This window comes from Musca domestica, unplaced genomic scaffold, assembly GCF_030504385.1.
Source record: "Musca domestica strain aabys unplaced genomic scaffold, Musca_domestica.polishedcontigs.V.1.1 9, whole genome shotgun sequence".
In the NCBI taxonomy this organism is placed as follows: domain Eukaryota; kingdom Metazoa; phylum Arthropoda; class Insecta; order Diptera; family Muscidae; genus Musca; species Musca domestica.
The window spans coordinates 881852-909531 of NW_026712435.1; the positions used below are offsets into that span (position 1 = coordinate 881852).

The following is a 27680-nucleotide window of genomic DNA, read 5'->3' on the forward strand; positions in this document are numbered from 1 at the left end:
TTAATCAAATTTTTTAATACACAACGATGTTTTATAATTTTTCTATTAATTGTGGCCATAGTGCTGGAGTAAATGTTTAAAGAAACATTATATTTACTTTCTGCCAAATGCAGATATTCTTTTGTAACATTTTTCGAATTTTCTAAGCATTGTAACGACTTATAGACCGATTGCCATAGTTTTTCTAACTTGATCTTCCTTTCCTCTAGCATACTAATTTCTAAATCATCTTTTATTGTACCGATTTGTGCACCAAATTCTTTCAGAGCCTCCGAGTCTCTCATGAAAGTTTGTAGAGGAGAGGAGGCCATAATTATAGCAAGAAACGCCTAACCAAATAAGGGAAAAATAGAGAAATAAATAAAATAATTTTATTTTTATTTATTTAACTTGTCAAAGTGACCGCCTATATGGTGTATTAATTTCTAAAAGTTCGGAAGCAACAAAAAAAAAAAAAATAAATAAATACGCTATAGTATTTATATTAATTTAGCTTTAATAATAATAATTTTACACCCAATACCAACTAATATAACAAGCAGAGGTGACCGACCAACGTAGTGTAGCTACTCAACCTAAACGGACACGACAGAAAGAGGAATAAACAAAAATATTCTTCCTTCGTTTGTTATGTTCGTTCACTGATCTAACAAAGCACAAACAACTAGTGCTGATAAGAGAACAACGACAAAGCAAGCAGTGATGTTGGTGGATGATCAAACAGTGTTGTTGTTTGCGACAAAACAAAACAGAAAATGAATTTGACTGTTGTTACAACGAGAAAAAGAGAATAAATGTAACAACAACAATATGCAATATTAAAGCGTACAGACCAAACAAAAAAAAAATAATATTGCGATCTTTGCTTTAGGTAGTAAAGCACACCAAACTGAGAACTAACAACGACGACGTTTTTGTTGGTATCAACATGGTTCATGTTTTGTTTGTTTACATGAACCAAAACAAAACGAAAATTAGCAAACGATTTTTGCAACAATTTATTTTCGAGTTTTGTTTTGATTATGATGCTGCCGAAAGCAAGCATCCAAATTAGAAGCCAGCGATTGGAGGGAAACAGAACAAAAGAAAGACGTGACGTTTTAAAACGACCTTTGGACCTGAACAAAACCGAATTTTTTGTTATTGTCTCTGCAATTTAATAACGCGAGCTCACTTAAAAACACTGCACTATACGTACCTTGTAATGCAGAAGTAATGGACTGTATAACTGATTTATGGAGGATCCAAGTATCCATAAACAAACGATGATCCAAATCTGGCTCGAATTGGCCAAATGTTTAGCTCAGAGGGGCACCGCCGATGGCAGTAAAACGGGGGAAATATAAAAAGATATGTCTGTCCGAATGACAGCGAAATACTACTTGATGTCTAAAGGAGGCGGCAAAACAAGTGACAACTAATTACTCGTTAAAATTTCAAAGGCGCTAGCACAAGGTTGCAATAAACCGTAGCGCGTACATTTTAACGAATAATTAAGGACCAAACCAGGGGTCAATAAAAAGCAATATTTAATACAATTCTAAATTAAACAGGCATATTAATGTAAAATTATAAGAAAAGAACACGGAAGGATTAATCATACGTGGTCTTTGTATGTGGATAATATTATAATCGGCCCCGGTATTGACAAGAAATATGACTAGTGAGTCGCATAATTTTGTTTTTAATATCACTAGGATCAAGTTGAGATTGATATTTTAGATATGATGACTAGAAAATAACGGTAAGAAAAGAAAGAATTTGAAAATAATTCTTTATTTGTTAAAAGTGCAGCTATTTTAGTATACATCTTCCATGTAAATAAAATGATGCCTTATGATGTGAAGGAATTAGTTGTTGGTACCAACCGTTTAGAAATATTCGTATCTCATTGAGACTCTCGAATAAGATTTAAAAATGCTACTGTTTCGATCTTTATCGACAGGTCGTTGAGCATTTATCGATCGATGAGGGATATTGATATCGCTTAATGACATACCGCGTTTGAAGCGTCAGTCCAAGCAGATTTTTAGCATGAACCAATACACGCCACGAGAAATAGTTGAAATTTACATTCAACAGAAGAAGTCAATTGTGAAAATTCAACGTGCTTTTAAAACATTAAAAAATGTTAGAAGTGCGCCTTCTAAGAACTCCATTAAGCGTTTATACGAAAAATTTTCGACTGGTAAGGCTCTTTCTAATCCGAAGAGGCCATATAAAAGTCGAACAAGGCGATCGGCCGAGAATATCGCTGCCGTACGAGCCAGTGTTGAGAGGTCCCCAAGAACATCCCAAAAACGCCGTTCTCAGCAGTTGGGCATGGCTCGGTCCACTTTACAACGGATTATTCGCATTGATTTGCATTTGTTCCCGTACAAAATTCAATTGACGCAAAGAATGTTGCCTGCGGACAAGCCTCATCGATTGAAATGGGCCCAAAGAGTCATGGGTCCGTCGAATATGGGCAACCCTGTATATGAACTATGATAAAGGCTCACTTTAATAAGTTTAGGAGTTCAGACAATTAGTGTGTTAATATTTTTTGCCCCATTTCAGAACTTATAAAAACGGTATTCACACCAAGATAGTCTAATTAGTCCCAGTTTCTATTTACGTGGGGCCCACCGTCCTTTATAACTACTAAATCTCCTTCTTTACATTCTTCTATTTAGTTCTTCTGCGAAACACGTGGAGATTAGAAGTTAGACTTCTACCAGTTGCGAAAGTATTCGTTTCCAACGATCTGTATTGGAAATGTCTGCTTCAGCAGAGGTAAGAATAGATGTTCCTATTAAGAAATGACTAGGAGTCAAAGGGGAAAATCGTTTGGGTCGTCGCCAGCAGGACTTAAGGGTCCTGAATTATGACAGCCTTCAATTCTTGCTAAAATAGCGGTAAATTCTTCAAAAGTGAAATTCGTTCGAGCCGTATTGTTTGTTTTACCAGAGACTAATGTCCAAATATCCAGATTTCGGATCTTAATACCCGGGTCATCAATTGATTACCACCGTGTAGTATTGATTACCATGGTGTAGTATTATTGGACGTCGTTCGCTATATGTAAGGACGAGAAAAAGGTTGCGTCGAGAAAAGGGTTGATAGTCAATAGAGGACATGGTGGAGAAATTAGAGATTTTTTATTAGTGAACTATATTCGTCTGGATAAACGAATTTTTGTTTACGAATTATGCAGGATGCGAAGATGTTGCTTATTTACGCCCGTATTTTTCCAGAGTCGTAGGGCATATGCGTATGAGAGATGGACTTCAGCTAAAGATGAAAATTTTTTAAGGGATCTCCTCTTTTTTGAAAGACTGTCAGGACTTTTACAGTTTAGCTTCCATATTTGTATCATTTGGGATATCATGCGATGGCCAATTATTTTTTTTGTCATTTTAAGCCATTGAGGTTAATACCACCAGAGCTCGTGAGTCATTAGTCCTGTTGGAGAACATCCACGACTAGCAATATCAACTGTGTTGTTTTCAGAGTCAGCATGTCTTCAGCGTTTCTGCCCAACTTTATCAGAAATTTCCGATCGATGTGCACGAGACAACTCTTATCTTTGTCGACCTGGCTTAATTACTGCATGATGCGGTAGCTAATAATTTGGCATATGGTCTATTTCATTCGGATAAATTTTTCGCATATGAACACGTTTTAAGTATTCAAGAATTGAATCATTGTTCTTTTATCTCATGTGTTTTCATAGAGTTGTTCTCCATTCTGAAGTATTAAATGCAATGTTTCTGGAATTGCCCAGTTCTTCGCATTTTTGAATGAAAATTGATCCAAATATTCTCATAGGCGTTCCAAGTGTGAATATTAATGGTCCTATGTCCATTCCAATAAGTAAATCGATAGGTTGATTAACGTATAATTTTGGGTCAGCCAGTTCTAAGTTGTTCTCGAAGTTCTGATTCATCTATGTTTTGTGGTAATAGATTCGTTGGTAAGTTCTGCCAAACTGGAGTCCAGACTTCCAGTTCAAAGCTAGGGGCGTATTTTGATCTCATTGTAAACAAGCTAGATTTCGTAGATCTTTCTGCAACAAATTGACTGAGACTTGTAACATGAACTAGACTGTTTCTCGCAGGTAATTTCGAAAGGTTCTACACCAAAATAAAAATTGATTATGATCCTGAGTCTATTAGAACTCGGACATCGTAAAGTTGACCAAATTATACTACTGCTGTGAAAAGTAGAGTCCCTACAGATTGTAACTCACCAATTTGCTTATTTTGGAGGGTCAACGTAGTAGTTGTTGGTTCTAGGTTTGAAGTGAACTGTATTTGATTTGGAACTGCAGCAGAGCTAGCAGTTGTAGCATAAGTGTGACGTTTTTACAGTGTAAATTCTGTCATTCACACTGTCATAAACACGCTGCAATCTCTGATGAAGTGATTTGCATACTTGACATGTTTGAGTAGTTGGTGGTTTATTTTGTTGAGGATATGTTAAGTACTCAAGCAGGCTACGGGATATTCAAGGACGTGATTGCAAGTAACCTTAATAAGTACTCAAGCACTACAGGATATTGAAGGATACGATTGCAAGAGACCTTAATAAGTACTCAAGCACTACAGGATGTTCAAGGATATGCTAAGGATAATACCGGGATTCAAGGACTAGAGACCTGTATAAGTACTCTAGCGAAGGATGTCCAGGATAAATTTCTAGATAAGCACTTACCGGTTTGATGTTGAGAAGTTCACGATCTGGCACTGACTGCCACGATTTAGCTATCGACTGCCCTTTTATACCCGGCTCCACCACGTGTTCGCAGTGGAGTAACGGGAACTTACTGACAAAATTTGGTTATCACAACAACATCATATGTGCTCATCACCGCCAATGGTGGTGATTGCAAGAGACCTTAATAATCCGTCACACTTCCTCCCTTCCTGGGGTGGGATCCTTTAAGCTCTAGGCATGACAACTACGTGACCCTTGCGTCCTACCAATATTCGGAGTTTACAGCTTTCGATGGTAACTACTCGCTTATACTGCTCTCCGGGCCTATGTAATTTCAATGCTCCTCTAATATGGGGCAGCAGACTTTTGCGTACATCTGCGGGAAGTCTTACATCGCAAAGGAAGTTGACGTCATACTCCACTCTTACCGGTATAGCCGCCACGCTTCTTAGTTCTTTGGGTGGCTTGGATGTTTCCTCTCTAAATTTTTTTCATAAATACTGTGATAGCACCTGAAGTCTTCGTAGCGGCGTTGCGATGGGTGGCAACGGTTGAGTTTCTCATAGAAGTAATTCAGTAATTGTTTGGATGCGATCTCTGGACTGACTTCGGCGAAATCGAGGATGTCACCGCGAGATGCAGACTTTTCGCTGAGTGTGTATCTGTAGGTTGGTTTGCTTTGAGAATCGGAATATCGCAGCTCTGCCCGGCACACTGGATTCTTGTTTGGCTCATCCGTAGGAGATCTAACCCAAGAATTATGTCTTCACTGGCATCTGTCAACACAAAAAAGTTAATTTGGGGTCTACCTGTGGACAGAAAGCCTAACAATAATAACATAGTGGTTGCGACAGCAGAAAGCATACGCGAGCTCGTTGACTCTGACATCTCGGCAGCCCTGAGGGTCCAAAGAGACCAGTTTGAAAAACAAATTTCTGATATTAATTATAAATTCGATAAAGAAATTGAAATAAATCCACAATGTCGGTGCGATGAGTCCTTAGACGTCGTGAAATCCCTATCTGAATTCGAAGGCAAACATCAATCCTATGTTTCAAGGCGCCATGCGGTTCACACAGCCTACAGGGATTTGAGCCATACAACGGCAGTTCTAAACACTACCAGACTGTGGCATTCATTCGAAATAAAGTAAAAGGTTCAGCCAATATGGTATTGCCATCTTTTAATACCGTTTTAAACTTTAAAGGCATAATATTAGAATTCTACGACGAAGTAGAGAAAAAATGTCGCACGAAGGTGCTGTTGCAAATTCTATGAACGAAAAATACCGGATGGCTGCGTTACGCGTCTTGATCTCCGGCATCAAAAAAGATTTAAGTAACGTACTTGGCCTTGGCGTTAACCCAAGAGGTCGAATCAAATCGGGAAAAATATCAATTTGCCTCAAGCTTCGCGAAATCTCGCGAAGATAGGGACAAGAATAAAAATGAACCACATTCAGCACACGGAGGTGGCTATAATAAAAATCCACATTTTATGAAGCGAATTCAAAATCGTACAAATAGGAATGAAAATTATTCGGTAGAACCTTTGGAGGTCGACAAATCCGCTATACTGGGCCAAAACATCAAAGAATAAATCATCTTTCCCAAAATGAATCCGAACGCTCTCAAAACTACCACCAGGTTGCATGGACCGAAAAGGCGATGTTGAAATTGATGCTCAAAACGAATTCGACTAGATTATTTTTTAGAAGCAGTTCCCTGCTACCGTTTGTAGAAGAAGAAGTGGCAGGGAAAATCATTAAACTACTTCTACATACGGTGCTTCGAAGAATTATATTAAACCTAGAAAAGATTTAAAATGCATAGTTCCAGTAAGCAACCGATTTATTGTGAAGTCAATTCACGGCTTCACAGCAATTAAAGAAAAGTGCACGGTGAATATTTTCAACAACAATAGTCCTTTTTTTATCCTACCTTCACTCTCAACGTTTGACGGTATCATTGCCCTTGATCTGTTAACACAGACAAGTGAAACATTGAATTTCGAGAGTAGGGAATTCAAAACTATAGCTGGAATTGAGAAAATCCAATTTTTAAAATGCGTAAATATAAATTTTACGCAAGTGGAGGACATAAAGTTGCCCCCATCTATCGCAGGAAAATTTAGGGAAATGATAAGAAAATCTTTGGGCGTTTTTGCAAATCCCATAGAATCACTCCCATATAATACGAATATTGTAGCTACTATTCGCACAAATTGTAGTGTTCCCATCTACTAAAGACTATACCCATATCCCATGGGTGTAGCTGATTTCGTTAAAGATCTTCTGCAGAATGGCATAATACGGCCTTCTAGTTCACCCTTTAACAATCCCGTTTGGGTTGTTGATAAAAAGGGAAAATATAAATACGGCAACACTAAAAAACGATTAGAGGTAGATTTCAGGAAATTAAACGGGATCACTGTCGATGACAAATACCCAATACCTGAAATAACAGTTATTCTCTCAAATCTTGGTAAAGCGAGATTTTTTACGACGCTTGATCTTAAGTCAGGCATTCACCAAGTAACACTATCTGAACAAGATTGGGGAAAAACGGCATTTTCGATCGGATTTGTATTTACGAATATTGTAGGCTTCCTTTTGGTCTTAAGAATGCCCCAGTATTTTCCAAAGGGCCATTGATGATGTTCTGAGGGAGCGATTTGGGAAACCATGTTATGTTTATGTTGACGATATCATAATTTTCTCTGAAACAGAGGAAGATCACGTCAAGCATATTGAATGGATATTGGACAAATTATATGCTGCCAATATGAGAATTTCCCGGAGAAATTACATTTTTTTCAAGAAAGCGTTGAATATCTTGGCTTTATAGTTTTTAGAAATAACATAACAATGAATCCAGAAAAGGTAGAGGCCACCCTCAAGTATGAAAAACCTGCAACACTCTTTAATGTAAGGTCGTTTCAGGAATTGCAAAGCTACTACAGATGCTTTATTAAAGATTCTGCGTATATTGCCAAGCCACTAACCTATATTCCAAAGGCGAAAACGGCAAAATTAATGCTTCCCAATCGAAAAGGATAAAAATAAATCTTAATGAAAAGCAACTCCAGACGTTCGAAAAACTTAAGGAAATATTTGCGATCGAAAATGTGATTACACAATACCCAGATTACAAAAAACCGTTTGATTTGACAACAGACGCCTCGTCTGCTGGTTTAGGTGCAGTCTTGTTCCAAGACGGAAAACCAATAACCATGATTTCAAGAGCTTTAAAGATAGAGAATTACATTTCACTACGAATGAAAGGGAACTACTGGCCATAGTATGGGCCTTAAAGAACACACGTTGGTGGCATGATGTTAAACATATTATATATATTAAGATAAAATATTAAGATATAAATATGCGACTCTATCAAGTAGCCTACAGCAAGCAGCCTACAAACACAAAAGTGCTCAGTCAACAGTTTACATATTTACAATTAAGGTAAAATTATTTGCTAGAGTTTAGTTTGATTTTGACATTAATAAAGAACACAAAGCCCAACGGCTTGTGGAATTAAAATTCACTCAACTTCAACTCAACTTTTATTACAAAGGGTGCAACGTCTTAAGATTTGCAACATGCAATCATTTTAACTGGCACCAACTTTCATTAAAAAATACGCAGTGTTTATCGCAATAATAACGATAAACATTTCTTGCCCACAAAGTATTAAAACAATACGTGTCACCAGGCTTCGAAATAGTCTGGGCTGCGAAGAAAGAATAGTGAAAAAAAAAAACACCAGGCTTCGATATAGTCTGGGCTGCACAGAATTAAAAGAAATAACAGAAACATTAAAAGCAGCAGCTTCAACAATAGCAGCAGAAACAACAGCAGCATTAAGAATAGCAGCAGCAACTACAACGGTATCAACAACAGCAGCTGTAACAATAGCAGAAAAAAATCCAAATGGAGATACCAGTAATAATAAGAGTGAAGATTTGTAGGATTATTTGTACGAAAAATATTTTAAGTTAATGGCAAAAATAAGTTATTCCGTTCTGTTTGGCTAAATTATAACATTAAATGAGTGCACGAAGCTACAAAATCGTTCACTAACGTAATTATAATCTGATTCTGCTTGGGTTTTTTGTTAATGAATAACTGAGATTTAGACCAGGAAGTTTAACTCTTAAGAAATTTATTTAGCCAATTTCCTGTGAACACAAAGCCTAATAACAATAACATAGTGGTTACGACAGCAGAAAGCATAGGCGCGCTCGTTGACTCTGCCATCTCGGCAGCCTTTAGGGTCCAAAGAGACGATATTAACGATAAATTTTCAATATCGACCCCTGAAGTTGTATCTTACAAAGAAATTGAAATAAATCCACAATGTCGGTGCGATAAGTCCTTAGACGTCGTGAAATCCCTACCTGAAATCGAAAGCAAACATAAATCGTATGTTTCATGGCGCCAGGATTTTCACACAGCCTTCAGGGTATTTGAGCCATACAACGGCAGTTCTAAACACTACCAGACTGTGGCAATCATTCGAAATAAAGTAAAAGGTTCAGCCGATATGGTATTGTCATCTTTTAATACCGTTTTAAACTTTAAAGCCATAATTGCCCGCCTGGATTTCACGTACTCGGACAAACGTCCGATTTACTTAATTGAACAAGAGTTATTTACACTTCATCAGGGTAGTAGACACTATTAGAATTCTACGACGAAGTAGAAAAAAATGGACTCTACTTATAAATAAAACTGCCATGTCGCACGAAGGTGCTGTTGCAAATTCTATGAACGAAAAATACCGGATGGCTGCGTTACGCGTCTTCATTTCCGGCATAAAAATTTTAAACAACGTACTTTTTTCTGCCCGCTCGTCTGATTTACCATCAGCCTTGGCGTTAGCCAAAGAGGTCGAATGATATCGGGAAAGATATCAATTTGCCTCAAGGTTCGCGAAATCTCGCGAAGATAGGGACAAGAATAAAAATGAACCACATTCAGCACACGGAGGTGGCTATGATAAAAATCCACATTTTATGAAGCGAATTCAAAATCGTACAAATAGGAATGAAAATTATTCGGTAGAGCCTATGGAGGTCGACGAAACCGTTCAATTCAGACAATCATCAAAATTCAAGCCGTCTATGCAGGGCTTACTTCAGAATCAGAACCTGTTAGAAGCATTTTAAAATCGATCAAATTGGCAGACAGGAAAATGCCAAATATGAATAATAATCCTCTCCGGAGTTGATGTGCTGATTATAATAAATTATACTATATATATATATATATATATATATATATATATATATATATATATGTATATATATATATATATATATATATATATATATATATATATATATATATATATATATATAAATCGTATAGTATAATTTATTATAATCAGCACATGAACTCCGGAGAGTATTATTCAATTCATAGTTAGATTTTCCCAATGTTAGTTTAAGTTGTATGTAATTGCGTGTATTTCGCGAGGGCTAATTGAATTTAATTTCACCAGTCAAAAACTCAGAATCAATTTGACCGTGAAAAAGTTTGATTATAAAAATACATCTGAGTATTTCTCTAGCGTAGGAGATTTGAAATACCGCAAAATTCTCAAAGAAAATTTTCCCTCTCACGTACAAATGTGGCGCATAAATATCGAACAATAATGTTTCGAACAATGAATTCGTTCGTTGTTGAGAAAATTTAATTCGAATTTCAATCTCTTTTGTAACAACTAGTTACTTAATGGTAGAATTCAATGTTTAATGCTTTTTATCTAACATCGGCGCACAATAATTACAAGCTGTACAGAATCATTCAATTTGTAAAAACAACCCTGAAGTAAAATTCTTCTCAACTTCAGAGTTTCCAACAACAAATAACAAATGCAACAAGTGGTTTTTTATTTAACAATTTTCGCCTTATTTTTATATAAAAGAAAATCGCGATAAACGAATAGAACGTCGTGTATTTTCTTCACCATCGAGTTTCTATTGCAATTATTTTATGAATAATATGAAAAGAATAACATGAATTTAAATTTCAATAGAACTTAAAAAATTTTTAAATTAATTTGTTTAAAATTCTAAAAAAGCATACATATACAAAAACTGTATGCATTTTATGACATTACAAGACTACCAAAAGAAACAATTGTATTCAGGTGACTGTTATGCCCTTCTTGTCTATGTTGTACGAAATATCAAAGTTGAGCAATTTCAACATTGACAATTGAACAATATCTATTCTTATGTATTGAAAGTGATGCGCCAAACAATGAACCATAGAACTATGGGGCCGATGGCATGTCTTTGAGGCAAACAATAATTTTTTAAATGTAGTTGTTTGAATAGCAAATGAATGGAATTATGTTTATAGCACTTTCAAAACCTCGAAAAATTACAATTTGGCAACCACTCTGGGCCTTATACTATGGGCCATTGATGATGTCCCGAGGGAGCAAATTGGGAAATCATATTATGTGTATGTTGACGATGTCATCATTCTCTCTGAAACAGAGGAAGATCACGTCAAGCATATTGGATGGGTATTGGACACATCATATGCTGCCAGTATGAGAATTTCCCGGAGAAATTACACTTTTTTCAAGAAAGCGTCGAATATATATATATATATATATGAAATAAGATTAAGATTTGTTTTTATCCTTTTCGATTGGGAAGCACTAATTTTGCCGTTTTCGCCTTTTGAAATATCGGTTAGCCAAGATATTCAACGCTTTCTTGAAAAAAATGTAATTTCTCCGGGAAATTCTCATACTGTGTGCTGCCCAAACCCCTTTGTAGGGTATTCTACTCTGTTGAAATCATTTATTTTATACACTTCAGTTATTACTGGACAAATTCGTTGAATTTGCCAATTCATAAAAAAATAAATATTCATAATATGAATATGTATATTTGGTTGAATTAACATGAATTTTATTATTATAATTTTAACTATTATAAATCTATTTTGAATTATCATTAGAATAAGGGTAAAATGAATTGTATTGACCTACTGAATATTCTCGTTAAGTAGCCATTGATTTATCTTAACGAAAGTAGAATATCATTATCGTTGTTACTTAGTGCAGTCTTTTTTATGCTTAACACACTTTTTTTCCCTGACTCGCATTGGTAGCATCTCTCCTCAATAAACCATTATTTGATACGTTTTGGAACGTTTAAGAAAATTTCTAATTGGTTTTATTTGTTCTCTTCTCTTTTCCTCCAATTATTCCTCATTGGCTATAAGGAATAATTTCATCAAGCTAAACCCTAAATACAGTCCACTCCACATTTTTGGTTTTCGTTGACGCAGTTTACTGACCTCTCTATTCTTACTTACCTTCAGCGGAATCCAAACCTACCAACAAAGAGCTATCTTTTTTTGCATGGTCCTTTCTATGCCGTTTTTTAAAACAACATCAAATAATACGAGGTAACTTCAGATTCTCTACTAATTTGCCAGCGAGTCGGTAAGTGCAATTTCAATTTTTACATAGTGCATATTAACATACAATTAAAGTGAATATCAAAGAGAAACAGAGTGTGTGTTAAAAAAAAATTCCAACAAGAATTTCAAAAATTGCATTTAAACGAACAGAATTTACAAAAACAACCAGTGCCCATTAGTAAATGTTTGAATTGGTGTAGTGGTAAAAAAAATAACTACACTTTTAAACTCTCCTCCAAAAAAGACCAAAATCCAAAGAAAGAACAATAATTTCCAAAAGAGACCGAAAAGTAAAAAAAAAAAAAATCAATCCCTGTGCTGTTTATTTATACCAAATGGTGAAATATTAAAAGAACAAATAGAAAAGCTCAAGAAAAAATTATGTTATTTATTTGAGTAGTGTGAAAAAATATGTTTTGCATAAAATAGGAATGGTAAATAAATTCTGTTTGAAAAAAGATTTCGGGGAAAAATTGCTACATAAAAAGTCAATAACCTCAGACTTATAACACCGTATCAAACATATATATTAACGAAATACACATATACAATAAATAACGCACAGCACAAATTTTGGTTTTTTGTTACAAAGACAACAATACTGCATTAACTGCAGTCATATACCGTCACATAAAGTAATAATACATATTTTTAAATACATATTTACACATCTCAAAGCATAAAACAAATATATTTAATAGTGGCACTGTCATCATTTATTGAGTGTACTCATTTATCATCGAAAATATTAAAAACACAACAGAAATATTTTCTACCAACAATATCATCGTTTAACAAGCACCACTCTCATCTCTTATCTCAATAAACGTATATAGACACACTCAGCGTATTCAATTCAAACCACGCTTAGCCAGTGGGGAGAATACCCCAGAAAGAAAAAACGAAATAATTACAACAACAACACATGATATTGACTTTTTATGTAGCAATTTTTCCCCGAAATCTTTTTTTAAACAGAATCTATTTACCATTCCCATTTTATGCAAAACATATTTTTTCACACTACTCAAATAAATAACATAATTTTTTCTTGAGCGTTTCAATTTGTTCTTTTAATATTTCACCATTTGGTATAAATAAACAGCACAGGGATTGATTTTTTTTTACTTTTCGGTCTCTTTTGGAAATTATTGTTCCTTCTTTGGACTTTGGTCTTTTTTGGAGGAGAGTTTAAAAGTGTAGTTATTTTTTTTTACAACTACACCAATTCAAACATTTACTAATGGGCACTGGTTGTTTTTGTAAATCCTGTTCGTTTAAATGCAATTTTTGAAATTCTTGTTGGAATTTTTTTTAAGACACACTCTGTTTCTCTTCGATATTCACTTTAATTGTATGTTAATATGCACTATGTAAAAATTGAAAATGCACTTACCGACTCGCTGGCAAATTAGTAGAGAATCTGAAGTTACCTCGTATTATTTGATGTTGTTTTAAAAAACGGCAGAGAAAGGACCATGTAAAAAAAGATAGCTCTTTGTTGGTAGGTTTGGATTCCGCTGAAGGTAAGTAAGAAGAGAGAGGTCAGTAAACTGCGTCAACGAAAACCAAAAATGTGGAGTGGACTGTATTTAGGGTTTAGCTTGATGAAATTATTCCTTATAGCCAATGAGGAATAATTGGAGGAAAAGAGAAGAGAACAAATAAAACCAATTAGAAATTTTCTTAAACGTTCCAAAACGTATCAAATAATGGTTTATTGAGGAGAGATGCTTACCAATGCGAGTCAGGGAAAAAAATAAAAAAGAATATATATATATATATATATATATATATATATATATATATATATATATATATATATATATATTTGTTCTCTTCTCTTTTCCTCCAATTATTCCTCATCGGCTATAAGGAATAATTTCATCAAGCTAAACCCTAAATACAGTCCACTCCACATTTTTGGTTTTCGTTGACGCAGTTTGCTGACCTCTCTCTTCTTACTTACCTTCAGCGGAATCCAAACCTACCAACAAAGAGCTATCTTTTTTTGCATGGTCCTTTCTCTGCCGTTCTTTAAAACAACATCAAATAATACGAGGTAACTTCAAATTCTCTACTAATTTGCCAGCGAGTCGGTAAGTGCATTTTCAATTTTTACATAGTGCATATTAACATACAATTAAAGTGAATATCGAAGAGAAACAGAGTGTGTGTTAAAAAAAATTCCAACAAGAATTTCAAAAATTGCATTTAAACGAACAGGATTTACAAAAACAACCAGTGCCCATTAGTAAATGTTTGAATTGGTGTAGTTGTAAAAAAAAATAACTACACTTTTAAACTCTCCTCCAAAAAAGACCAAAGTCCAAAGAAGGAACAATAATTTCCAAAAGAGACCGAAAAGTAAAAAAAAATCAATCCCTGTGCTGTTTATTTATACCAAATGGTGAAATATTAAAAGAACAAATAGAAACGCTCAAGAAAAAATTATGTTATTTATTTGAGTAGTGTAAAAAATATGTTTTGCATAAAATAGGAATGGTAAATAGATTCTGTTTGAAAAAAGATTTCGGGGAAAAATTGCTACATAAAAAGTCAATAACCTCAGACTTATAACACCGTATCAAACATATATATTAACGAAATACACATATACAATAAATAACGCACAGCACAAATTTTGGTTTTTTGTTACAAAGACAACAATACTGCATTAACTGCAGTCATATACCGTCACATAAAGTAATAATACATATTTTTAAATACATATTTACACATCTCAAAGCATAAAACAAATATATTTAATAGTGGCACTGTCATCATTTATTGAGTGTACTCATTTATCATCGAAAATATTAAAAACACAACAGAAATATTTTCTACCAACAATATCATCGTTTAACAAGCACCACTCTCATCTCTTATCTCAATAAACGTATATAGACACACTCAGCGTATTCAATTCAAACCACGCTTAGCCAGTGGGGAGAATACCCCAGAAAGAAAAAAACGAAATAATTACAACAACAACACATAATATGGTACCGCTTACTATACACCCAAGCAAAAATATTAGTTCATTGTTGGAAAGGTGTATAGTCAAGAAAAAATGTTAGTCAATTGCAACAAAATATTTTAAATACAAGAATTTCTCCATTTAAAAATTATTAATACACTAACACTGCATGCAATTTTAACTACTCATCTCATATATCAAACATTTAAATTTTTTTTTTATAAAAAAAGAGATTGTGCTTTAAGAATATACAAGTGAATTAAAAGTAAAATTGTTTGGGAAAAAATAAATAAATAAAGAAAACAAAATAAGAGAATTGAAAAAAATCATAAAAACCGAAATTTGTGGAAAATTTTTGAATTTGGAGAGTTTTTGGAAAATATTTAAAAATTAATTGTTTAATAAATAAGAGAATTATTATATTTAAAGCAATTAAATAATTTTTCGTCTCAAGTGTGCCATTCTCAAAGCTACAGTGCTCGTCCCTAAATAATTTGAATTGTAAACAATTTTTTCTGTGGAAATACACTTACATCATTGTGTAAGTGATATTTATTCAATAGATTGAACATTTTTTGGTTTTTTGGAAATTTTTTATGATACAATTTTTATGGGTCGTTCTTAAGAAGCGGTGTTCATCACAAAAGATTTTATGAAGAAGATTGTTCGACATTTTTACTCAATCTCAAGCGTAAATTTCACATTCAAGTGCATATTTTTCACCAATTTTTTAGTCTCTGTAGTTTCTGACCGAATTTGGGCTTTTCGTTTACGGTTTGGTAGTCACCCGATAAAACTACAAACTTCTCCTGCCATTGGTTTCATAGTTGCCCTCTAAAACTATAAGAAAATATTGGGAAATTCTTTAAAACCCAGTAAACAGTCAAAGAATTTGAAAGATAAGTTCCTCGATTTAATTTGTAACTAGACTACTCATTTCGCTTTAATATATTCAAGGATCAAAGGAAGTTCATTTCAATATATCACTTCTCTCAAGTGAACATAGGCGACTATTGAAGATTATTGTTGAAAAGTTGAAATTTTAGTTCAGAAGTTAAAATGTCCGTCTCTGAAAACGTTGCTGCCGATTCATTGAAAACTTCGACTTCGTCGAAAACTGTTTCCACTAATATACCCAAAGCCTCTAGTTCTGCCAAGAGTACAACGCAAACATCCCCAGAACATGATATTTTTTGTTTGAATGTGATCATTTAGTAAACTTTTTTGAACAGTTTGATCAAAGCGACATTACGGATCAGACTGATTCAGTTTTACAAGTCAAGTTAAGTGATCTAGAACAAAGATGGGTAAATTTGCAAAATGCGTATAAGAATATTATGTTGTCTCCAAAATCCGCCAATGTCAAAGATTTTAAAGAAAATGCTAAAATCAACTTTAATGCTAGCTCTGAAGCATATTACACAGCCAGGTCGCAGATTGAGGACATTTTAAGAATATCAAGTCCTTCCAGCAAAATGCTAGACCAAGCGTTCTTCCAGCTAGTTTACCTCAATCGTCTCTTGATAATTCCAATATTTGTATGAAGGTTCCTTCATGTGACACAGAGGTATTTTTAGGGGGTTATGAGGAATGGCCATCATTCCGTGACATGTTCACAGCAGTATATATTAATCACCCTAAATTATCCCAGGTTCAAAAACTTTATCACCTACGAAATAAAACTGCGGGTGCCATAGTAAAGCGATATACTCTCTGAGATGACCATTTTCAACTGGCATGGGATGCGCTGAAATCTAGATATGAAAATAAGAGGGTACTGGTGGATAATCAGCTCAGAATTTTGTTCAATATTCCTGTGGCTACGGTAGAAAACAGCGAATCTATTCAAAAAGTTCATTCTACGGTTAGTGATTGTCTCTGTACATTAAAAACTCTCAAAGTTGACATAGAAATTTGGGATCCTATCCTAATATATTTGTTCTCTACGAAATTGCCTGATGAAACTCTATCTCTTTGGGAGCAATCGCTCAAGTTTCATCATGAGTTGCCGACCTGGGCCCAACTAGACGATTTTCTCATAGATAGGTTCGAAGTAGTAGAACGCTCACCGATTTACAGGGTGTTTCAAAAAAACAACAAAATTCTCCACAAGAAAGAATTGATTTAAAATGTTCCTATTGCAAAAGCAATCATCAGATTAGGTCATGCCAAGAATTTCGCAAATTGTCGACTCACGAAAGCGTAGATTTCGTTGTTAAAACAACATATGTCTTAATTGTTTATCCGCTGGTCATATGTAATAATACGTTGGCAAAAGTAATCATACGTGTTTGATTTGCCACAAAGATCATCACGCACTTCTCCACATAAATAAGTCTGCTTCAGAAAAATTTTCTAAGGACATGATGCATAATGACTCAAGCTAAAAGTCTTCTAAGCCAAATCAATTTCTTACTCTGGACAGTCTCTCGACTTCAAAATTTAAACGCTCGTCTCAAGTTCAAGCCAATTTTTGTGCAGATAATAACACAATTCTGCTGCTAACAGCTCTAGTTCACATTTAACACATGGTTGAATTATTCACTTTAAGGACTTTAATTGATCCAGGATCACAAAGAACTTTCATTTCAGAAAGAATTCGAAACCTTCTACAAATCCCCACCTCTCAAGGTTATTACGAAATTACTGGAGTTTGAGGCCAGAAACAGACATCTGAGAAAGAATGTGAGTTAATTATTTGTCGCTAAGAAACACAATATACGATTTGCAATTACGGCTATCGTATTACCTAAAGTCACACAATCTCTTCCTTCTGCCACCTTTGAAGTCTCTAACCCTCAAGATTTACAAGATATTGATTTAGCCGATCCGCCCTTTAATAAGTCGTCGCAAGTCGATCTTATTTTGGGCAATGATTCTTAAAGATTTATAAACCTAGAAGGTATTAAAAAGAATATATGTGGCAATGCATCCGCTTATAATACAATTTTTGGCTGGGTACTTAGTGGCCCCATGCCGGTTGAGCAAGTTCACTCATTCACATCTTGTATTGTGAAAACTGAAAACATTTTAATAAGCGATTTACTAAGGAAGTTTTGGGAACAAGAAGAAGTTCCTCGAACTGCACCCGTCTCAGTCTCAGATAAATTTTGTGAAGAATTTTACAAGAAAACAACAACTCGCACTTCTGATGGTCCGATTACCCTTTAAAAAAGAATTCTCCGACACATGGCCTCTTGGCTCTTCAAGGTTTATAGCCTTAGCCCAATACATTCGGATGGAAAAAACATGTCAAGCAATACTGATTTAGCGAGAGAATACAACGCAGTTCTTAATGAATACTTGTCGTTGGGCCATATGGAAGAAATCTCGGCTCATGAATTGTGTATTGAAGGCAACTACTTATCTTTTTATCTCCCACACCATGCAGTAGTGCGTCCAGAACATAAAAGCACAAAAGTACGAGTAGTTTTTAACGCGTCTCGAAAATCCAAGTCAGGATTTTCTCTTAATGATGTGCTTCATACGGGCCCACGCTCCAAACCGACTTATCGTCTGTAATTCTTAATTGGCGAAAATATCCCTATGTCTTCAGCGGTGACATTCAAAAAATGTATAGGCAAATTCTCATGCATCCCCACGATAGAGCTTATCAAAGAATTGTCTTCCGATCTAGGTCAGACGAACCTATAAAAGATTATAATTTAAAGACAGTCACATTTGGTGTAAATTGCGCACCATTTCTCGCTATACGTACACTGTTACAGCTAAGATTCGAAAAATTAATTTCCCCATGTCTCTAAAATAATTCAGCGAGAAACATATGTTGACGATGTATTATCTGGAGGTTTTACTATAGCAGAAGCTATGAAAAATCAGCAAGATCTTGTATCAGTTTTCAATAGTGCTGGATTTCCTCTCAAAAAATTCACAGCGAACGACAAAAGGCTCCTCTCAACAATCTCAACGGAAGACCTTTATGATTCAGAATTTCTTAGCTTGCAGGAAAATAGTTCTACTAAAACGCTTGAAGTTAAATGGAATGCTTTAACTGACACATTCTCGTATCGCGCAACTCTTCGATCCAGCAGGATGGATAGCCCCGGTAATAATTCGGGCAAAAGTTTTGATGCAGCAGTTGTGGTTAGAAGGTATCGATTGGGACGAACATATTAGTGCCGAATCGGAAGCGAAATGGAATAATTTGCTGTCAGATTTGCAAAATCTCGGTGTAGTTTCAATTCCACGATGGATTCAATATTTTCCTCAGGACAAAGTAGTTATTCATGGCTTTTCTGACGCTTCTCAATCTGCAATTTGTGATTGCGTTTACTTACGGTGTCAAACAGAAAAAGGAGTAGTATTTTGTAATATGATCGTAGCTAAAAGTAAAGTAGCCCCGTTACAGCAAGTTTGTTTACCGAGATTAGTGCTCAACGCTGCGGTTCTGCTCGCGAAATTAGTTAACTATGTGGTGTCTACGTTTGATTTCAAATTCGAATCCATAAATTTGTGGACAGAATCGAACTGCCCAAATACTAGAATTCGTTCCAACCGCCGAGTGGCGCCATGTTCCTACCCACGACAATCCTGCGGATATGGGTACTAGAGGTTGTAAGCCTCAAGATTTGTCTCCAAATTAATGGTGGTTTCAAGGTCCACATTGGCTTACGCAGCCTTCAACAGAATGGCCGAAAAAGAATTTTGTAACCTTGCATAAAGTAGGCAAACGAACGAACAGTGCATGGCTGCTGCAGAAAAGAAAATCGAAGTAGAGAACCAAGATTCAGAATTTTGAAGTCAATTTCTACGTACAAACGTGCGTTAAAAGTATTCGCTTATGTTGGTCGTTTTTACCAAAATTGCATAAGCAGACTGCGCAATTCCTCTAAAACATCTGAAGAAAAGTTAACACACTCAGAATACTCCTTCGGTAAATATGGACTCCTTATTTACTATAAAAAAATGTTTTATGGTGATGAATATAAATGTTATTGTAAAACAACATCGAAATTTCACCAAAAAGCTCTCTTAAGTCGCTCAATCCGTTTTTGGATCCAAAAGGAGTAATGCGAGTTAATGGTAGATTAGCTAATTCATCTTTGTCGTATAACGAGCGGTTTCCAATAATTGTTCCCAATAAATCGAGATACTGTCGCTTATATTTAAATCATTTACACATATGTCTCACGCTGATTGTAATTTAATGTGTAGAATGGTTCAAACTGAATTTTACATTTCTCGCCTCAAAACAAGGGTCAAAGGTACTATACACAAATGCAAGATCTGTCTCATTTTCAAACAAAAATCTTATTCACAAATTATGGCCCCTCTGCCACCTGAACAGTGTAGTTTGACTCCCCCATTTCACATCACAGGCATAGATTTCGCAGCACCATTTGAAATAAAAAGTTCAATTTTACGTTAAGCTGGAAATACATAAAGCGCTTATCTGGCTGGCTTAAGTCATCTGCTAAAGACGTTTCTGAAAAATATGCGGTTCATGGCTTCGAATGGAAGTTTATTCCACCTCACGCTCCTCATATGGGCGCGTTATGGGAATCGGCTATGAAAAGCTTCAAACATCATTTTAAGCGCATTCACCTTTGAACAATTAGTTACCGTACTAGCAAGAATAGAAGATGTTCTAAATTCGCGGCCTATATCTGCTGTCTCAGAGGATCCTTCCGATTTCACTGCGTTAACACCTGGACGTTTTCTCCGTGGATATTATGGCACTACCAGAACCTTTATCTCAAAACTTATCTATTATCAATAGGTGGTTGAAACTAAAAGCAATTCATCACCAATTTTCCCGCAGATGGAAAGAAGACTATCTGAAGGCATTACAAAAACGTTATAAATGGAGACGTACCTCCCCTAATCTTAAAGTGGGGGACTTAGTCGTCGTTATAGATGATTTGTTGCCCCCTAGGGAGTGGAGATTAGGTAGAATCACCAACACACACAGCGGATCAGATGATCAAGTCAGAGTCGTTGAAGTAAAGACTGCTTTTGGCATCATAAATCGCCCAATTGTCAAACTTTGTTACCTGCCATTGTTGGACGATGATGCATCCGACTAACCGGTCAATTTCAAAATATCACTTCGTTACAGCTCAAACTACATTCTAATCATTTGGTAACCATATTTCATCTCATTTTTATAACTCATCTCATTTACGTTATTTCCATACGTTGAAATGGGCCGTACTAATATCTGTCCCATTTCAGGTCATATAACAGCCGTGAGGTTTACGTGTGTGTCGTATGCAAGCAGCGCCATTCCCTACGATTCTGCCCGAAGTTCATCATGATGAGGGTACCTGCGAGGCGCAACATCATTCGAAAACACAAATACTGCTTGAACTGCTTAGCCAAGAGCCATACCGTGAAGGATTGTCATTCGAAAGATGTCTGCCGGAAGTGCGGTTATCAGCACCACACCATGCTCCACCCCGAATCGCAAGGGAATTCTCGCCCGAATGTGCACGGTCGCTTGGCACTACCCAGTTTGGACATCACATCCAGAGAGCTAACTCGTAACGTCCCTATGCTTCGACAACCAGCTTCTCAACACAGCAATCGGAACAGTCATCGAACATAATTTCAACGATCACGAGCATCACAACAAAAACCATCACATCAAAATAAACGTAAGCAACTGCCGAGGCGTTTCAATGCCCGCCACGATCACCACAGAACACAGCTCAGAACATGCAGCTACCCGCAACGTAATTTTGCCTGATCAAAGGGTGCTGTCGCAGGCCATTAAATCCTTGGCGTCAGTTTTATGCGTTTCCGCATCTGTTGCACAGGTGCAAGGCCGGGGCCATGGACAAATTCGTTGAATTTGCCAATTCATTAAAAAAATAAATATCCTTAATATGAATATGTATATTTGTTTGAATTAACATGAAATTTATTATTATAATTTTAACTATTATAAATCTATTGTGAATTAGTATTAGAATAAGTGTAAAATGAATTGTATAGACCTACTGAATACTCTCGTTAAGTAGCCATTGATTTATCTTAACGAAAGTAGAATATCAGTATCGTTGTTACTCAGTGCAGTCTTTTTTATGCCTAACTCACTTTTTTCCTGACTCGCATTGGTAAGCATATCTCCTCAATAAACCATTATTTGATACGTTTTGTAACGTTTAAGAAAATTTCTAATTGGTTTTATTTGTTCTCTTCTCCTTTCCTAAAATTATTCCTCATTGGCTATGAGGAATAATTTCATCAAGCTAAACCCTAAATACAGTCCACTCCACATTTTGGGTTTTCATTGACCCAGTTTACTGACCTCTCTCTTCTTACTTACCTTCAGCGGAATCCAAACCTACCAACAAAGAGCTATCGTTTTTTGCAATTACAAAGGTGCCTTTGAATTTTGGCATAAATTTTGTAGACGTCCCTATGGTAGCGTTAATATTTTTTATCACGACATAGTCACCCCGTCTGTGCATTATTGGTTGTTTTCAAATGCAGCACAATCCTGCTCATAGTTTGAATCGACAGCTGTAGTTTTGTTGCTTAGCTCCAAATTGTCTGTAAAATTTTTTTGTTCTAACCTGTTCATAATTTCTTTTGATTCTGTGGGTATTAATTTTTTTCCAACTCCAATTTGTCCGCAATTTGTTTTGATGTACTAACTATCAGTTTGTTATCTGGCTTTAATTTGTTTGAGTTATGTTGGTGGGGTTATCAATTTCAACACCGAACAACAGTAATTTGCTATTGGTCTGTTCCAAAAAATCAATTCCTAACAATACTGCGTACTTCATAAGGTGTTTATCTACACACAATCATTTAAGTTGGAAACATGTATCTACACAATCATTTTAAGTTGGAAACATGTATTTGATAATTTCAAAAACACGAAAGCAATATCCCTTTGTTTTTAATAAAGCAAAGTTTAAACCATAAACAATTGTATTTTGAACGGGGAAAATTTGTGTTCTAATTAAACTTATTGAGCTAACTAGTCTATTAGGCTTTCTATACAAAGATTAAAATTATTTCTGAAATTAAATGGATAGGTACATATTACATATGGATTCTGTAATTTTGTCGTCACTTTTTTCTTATTTTGTTCGCAGCCAGACACTGTGTGGTCGTTGCCACTACAAGCATAACATGTTCCAGGCTGTTGTCTTGGTTTACCGCAGTCAGCTGCATAATGGCCAAGACTGTTACAATTGTAACAGCGGACATCTAACTTGGTGGTTGAAGTGGCGCGGCCACCGTCACTCGACTTAGGGAACGGAATTGCTGCCAATGCTTTGCACATCTCCGTCACACTTTTGTATCGCTGCAGCATTGTTTGTCGTCGAAGCTGAACGTTTGATATGCCCTCGATGACATATTCTAACAATTCGTCTTCTTCTAATTTTAGTTTGCTCGCCAAACGGACTTTATCATTGCAGTAGTCATTGAATTTGTAGTAAAATATACAATAATTTGAAATTATTTCAAATTTGGTTGCAATATAAATGCAAATTTTCGACGTAAATGGGTAATAAGCTGTACATATTTGTGGTAGAACTGTCCTACTATTTTAGAATCAATCTTGTGGAATTACCCCCAAATTCCATTTTTGTTTGACAGGTTTTCAACAATATAAAATTGTTAAAGAAATGGAAAATAAACAAAACCAACTGTTGCGTATTTAAAAGTGTATTTGACACTATAAGACTCCAGCACAAAGTTGAATTTTTCTTGTTTCTTTGAAGTTGAGCAACATTTGTTATTGAGCCATGATTCCATTCATTTGTTATCAAACAACTAAATTAAAATTTGATTGTTTGCCTTAAAACCATGCCGTCGGCCCTATAGTGCATGGTGGGAAAGTTGAGTATTTGTTTACGCTACGTCGAATTTTAGGTAGCGCAGTTAATAGATAGTTTCATGAGAACACTTGAATGCGTACATTCAATTAAATTCCATTTTTGTTTACAAATTGTACGATATGTCGAAGGTTCAAATTGTTTCCTTATAAAATTAGATGTTGGTTGGGTCACCCATTGCTATTACCATACCCAGTCGTTGGCAAAACAAGTACTCTGCTATTGTTTTGTTTCAGTTTTCATACACATTAATTAGGGTACAAAATAATATTTTTAAGTTTTATAGCGAATTCTATAGAATCTCTCGAAGATTTGATAACGACTGGTGCATACAGGCGTATAATGTTTAGACACAGTAATCTATACGTATGACACTACCACATTACCATTGATAATAACACTATTTACTGGTAAGTGGTACATCTTTGAAATTGAAACATTATAACATTATTATCGTTTTACAATAGAGTTCTTTGGTGCCTCCAAATATCAAATATAACCTAGGACAAAAATCTTTTTCATATACCTATACACCCTCTAAGTCTGTCTTCCGTCTGCCATGGATAATAAGAAACAACGACTGTCAGAATTAGAAATTTGAAGGGAAAATATTGTCAGTTTTGGCTTATATTTCCTTTAGCGTCAACCAGCGGATGGTGCCGATTTTTTCCTTGAGTAACCCTTATTATCCTGGGCTTAACTCTAGTTTAGTAAAAACTCTTCAATTTTTTCGAAAATTTTTTCAGTGGTAGGTATTTTAACCATGATCCCGGGAAACTATTTTTTTCTTGGGGGACGGACCTGGGACCCCAGATTTTTGACCCGAAAGTCCGGGTTCGAGACCCCGACTAGACCCGGATCCCCCAAAAAGTCAAAAAAGGGTCCATTATGGGGGACAACAAAATTGATGCCAAATTATAGCTGACACTTCTACCTTTCCAAAAAGGTTCAATTTGTGCTAATACCTTTACTGAGTCCAGAGATATGGGTCTTTCCATCCGCATAACCCGATTCTAACCAGTTCATTAAAACTATGTTTTCAATAAAAAAAAAGGTATATTTTGCGTAAGAATGAAATTCAGAAATCTTTGGTTCGCGTTAGCCGGTGTAGGACATAGCCAGAGGAGAAAATCTCAAGCCCCGGCCGAAGGCCGGCTACTTACAAAAGTATCCAATTTAGAAAACTTTGATTCGTGTTAGCCGGTGTGGGACATACCCAGAGGAGAAAATCTCAAGCCCCGGCCGAAGGCCGGCTATTTACAAAAAGTGTCAAATTTAGAAAACTTTGGTTCGCGTTAGCCGGTGTGGGACATACCCAGAGGAGAAAATCTCAAGCTCCGGCGGAAGGCCGGCTATATATACAAAAAGTGTCAAATTTAGAAAACTTTGGTTCGCGTTAGCCGGTTTAGGACATACCCAGAGGAGAAAATCTCAAGCCCCGGCCGAAGGCCGGCTACTTACAAAAGGTATCCAATTTAGAAAACTTTGGTTCGCGTTAGCCGGTGTAGGACATACCCAGAGGAGAAAATCTCAAGCCCCGGCCGAAGGCCGGCTATTTACAAAAAGTGCCGAAATTATGAACCTTTTGTTCGCGTTAGCCGGGGTCGGACATACCCATAGGTGAAAATCTCAAGCCCCGGCCGAAGGCCGGCCATTTACAAAAAGTGCCAAATTTAGAAAACTTTTGTTATTCCGACGACTGCTACGCGAAATAAACACTTTTTTTATTAAAAACATAATTTTAATGAACTGGTTAGAATCGGGTTATGCGGATGGAAAGACCAATATCTCTGGAACCGAAAAAGGTATTAGCACAAATTGTAGCATTTTGGAAAGGTAAGAGTGTCAGCTATAATTTGGAAACAATTTTGTTGCCCCCATAATGGGCCCTTTTTGACTTTTTGGGGGTTTCATAAAAAATCCGGGTCCAAAAAATCGATAATTTGACTATAACTTCCGTACCATGGCAACTTCATGTGACCACTTGTTGGATAGGTATTTCCATAAGCTTTCCATCGATACCCATATTGTCTATATCGGGTAAGTGGATCCGGGTCCAGGCGGGATCTTGATCCCGGATTTTTGGGTCAAAAATCTGGGGTCCCGGGTCCGTCCCCCAAGAAAAAAATAGTTTCCCGGGATCAGGGTAAAAATACCTACCTCTGGAAAAAATTTCGAAAAAATCTAAGAGTTTTTACTAAACTAGAGTTGTTCCTTATCCTGATTACATTTGTGTTTCGGGAATGATTAATTTTCAAGATGTTGACCTTTAATGTTCGTTTATTGAAATTGAGGGCTTAATTTTGAGCACAGGACCATGCCGGAACGTCCTGAAATTTTTAGCACAGTTACTTAGTATTATATGCACTACGGGAAACACACAAAATCTTAGGGAAAGGACATGTTTACTTGACCCGAAGGTTTGAATACAATATGAGTATAATTTGAAAGCGTGGTCTAATGCCAGTTTTACCAGTTAGGGAGTATTATACGAAAATTAGTATTAACAAACCTGAATTTTAACTTGCTTCCCGAGTTATTCATGTTTTATAGTTGTGATCCAGTTATGATACAGTAGTGGGTTTGAATCAATGTTTTCGCTATTTTTTAAGCCGAAGGGAAGATTACCTATTATGGGGTATCCATCTTAGTTCCACCTTAATTCACGATGCAGGTTTCGGATTTATCCTAGATGAGGAGGTCTTCAAATTTAATACATATCAACATTATATTCTAGTGCACTTGTCCAATTTCCTAGTTTTTGTTACACCACCTGCAAATCATTTTTTACGGTCGGGGTTTTTCACCACTCAAGTAAACACGTGTATTTATATCATTGTTACCCAAATACGTCGATCGTACGAAATTTCAAAGTTGAACAATTTCAAAAGTGACAGTTGAGCAATTTCTTCCTCTGTGCTTTAATACAATACAAATAAATACAATAATACAAAAAATATGAATATTTTTAACTGTGTAATAAAATAAAACAATTGGGCGAATTTCAAAATATAAATTACATTGAAATAAGTTTGATCTGATTCATCCTAATGTGGCTCTGTTTCTTAGTCCAGCCTCAAGAAAGACGCAAACTGTATAGTTTGGGTCCACAGCGACAATGAAGTTTTACGAACGCACCCAAAGTTACTCATTTCCCGCCCCTGCCGACCGGAGGGGCGACCATCCTCATACGGGTTATCAGTAAGCGTTAGTAATTCCAGCTACAAAAAAACAAATTCATCAGCTGGTAAAAAATACAATTATCTACACACAATCTATTGATCATTTAAACACAAAATTATATTAGACTTTATTGTATCCAAAATCTACATAAGAATATAAATAATTGAAATCAACACTCATTTTACTGTCAGGGTCACCCATCGCATAGTTTGAGCGATGTAATTCAGTATATAAAAATTGATAATATCTACTAGTTCTAAAAGTAACATTTATTCTATTTCAGATGGTACAGTACCGTTTAAAATTTTTAACATCATTATACAATGAAACATAATTCGTCTATTTTAATGAAGGTAATCGAATTAATTTTAACCTGCTGGTATAAGAGGGTAAAACAAAGCTATTGTTCCAATTTAAACCCCTTAAAGTAAAAAGCAGGAATTGCTTCTGTACGGACTCGATTTTATCGGAATAAAAAGTATATTGAGACAGAGGAACCATATTCTAATATTGGTCTAACAAGAGACGAATATTGTTGTTTAGTCACATATGT

The 27680-nt window shown here is 35.6% G+C and overlaps 2 protein-coding genes across 6 annotated transcripts in view; both read left to right on the top strand.

The window, feature by feature from the left end:
• Positions 1–24213: 24213 nt before the first annotated feature.
• The window catches only part of LOC101889337 (neuronal calcium sensor 2), a 175687-nt gene continuing 172220 nt past the window's right edge, over positions 24214–27680 (top strand). The window contains exon 1 of one of the 4 annotated variants that reach the window (XM_059131510.1): positions 24214–24354. The gene's annotated coding sequence lies outside the window, so the exon portion shown is untranslated. The remainder of the gene's footprint in view (positions 24355–27680) is intronic. The other 3 variants (XM_059131513.1, XM_059131512.1, XM_059131509.1) reach the window with 3 other exon arrangements.
• The window catches only part of LOC101901167 (neurocalcin homolog), a 337832-nt gene continuing 334383 nt past the window's right edge, over positions 24232–27680 (top strand). The window contains exon 1 of one of the 2 annotated variants that reach the window (XM_059131518.1): positions 24232–24354. The gene's annotated coding sequence lies outside the window, so the exon portion shown is untranslated. The remainder of the gene's footprint in view (positions 24355–27680) is intronic. The other variant, XM_059131516.1, reaches the window with a different exon arrangement.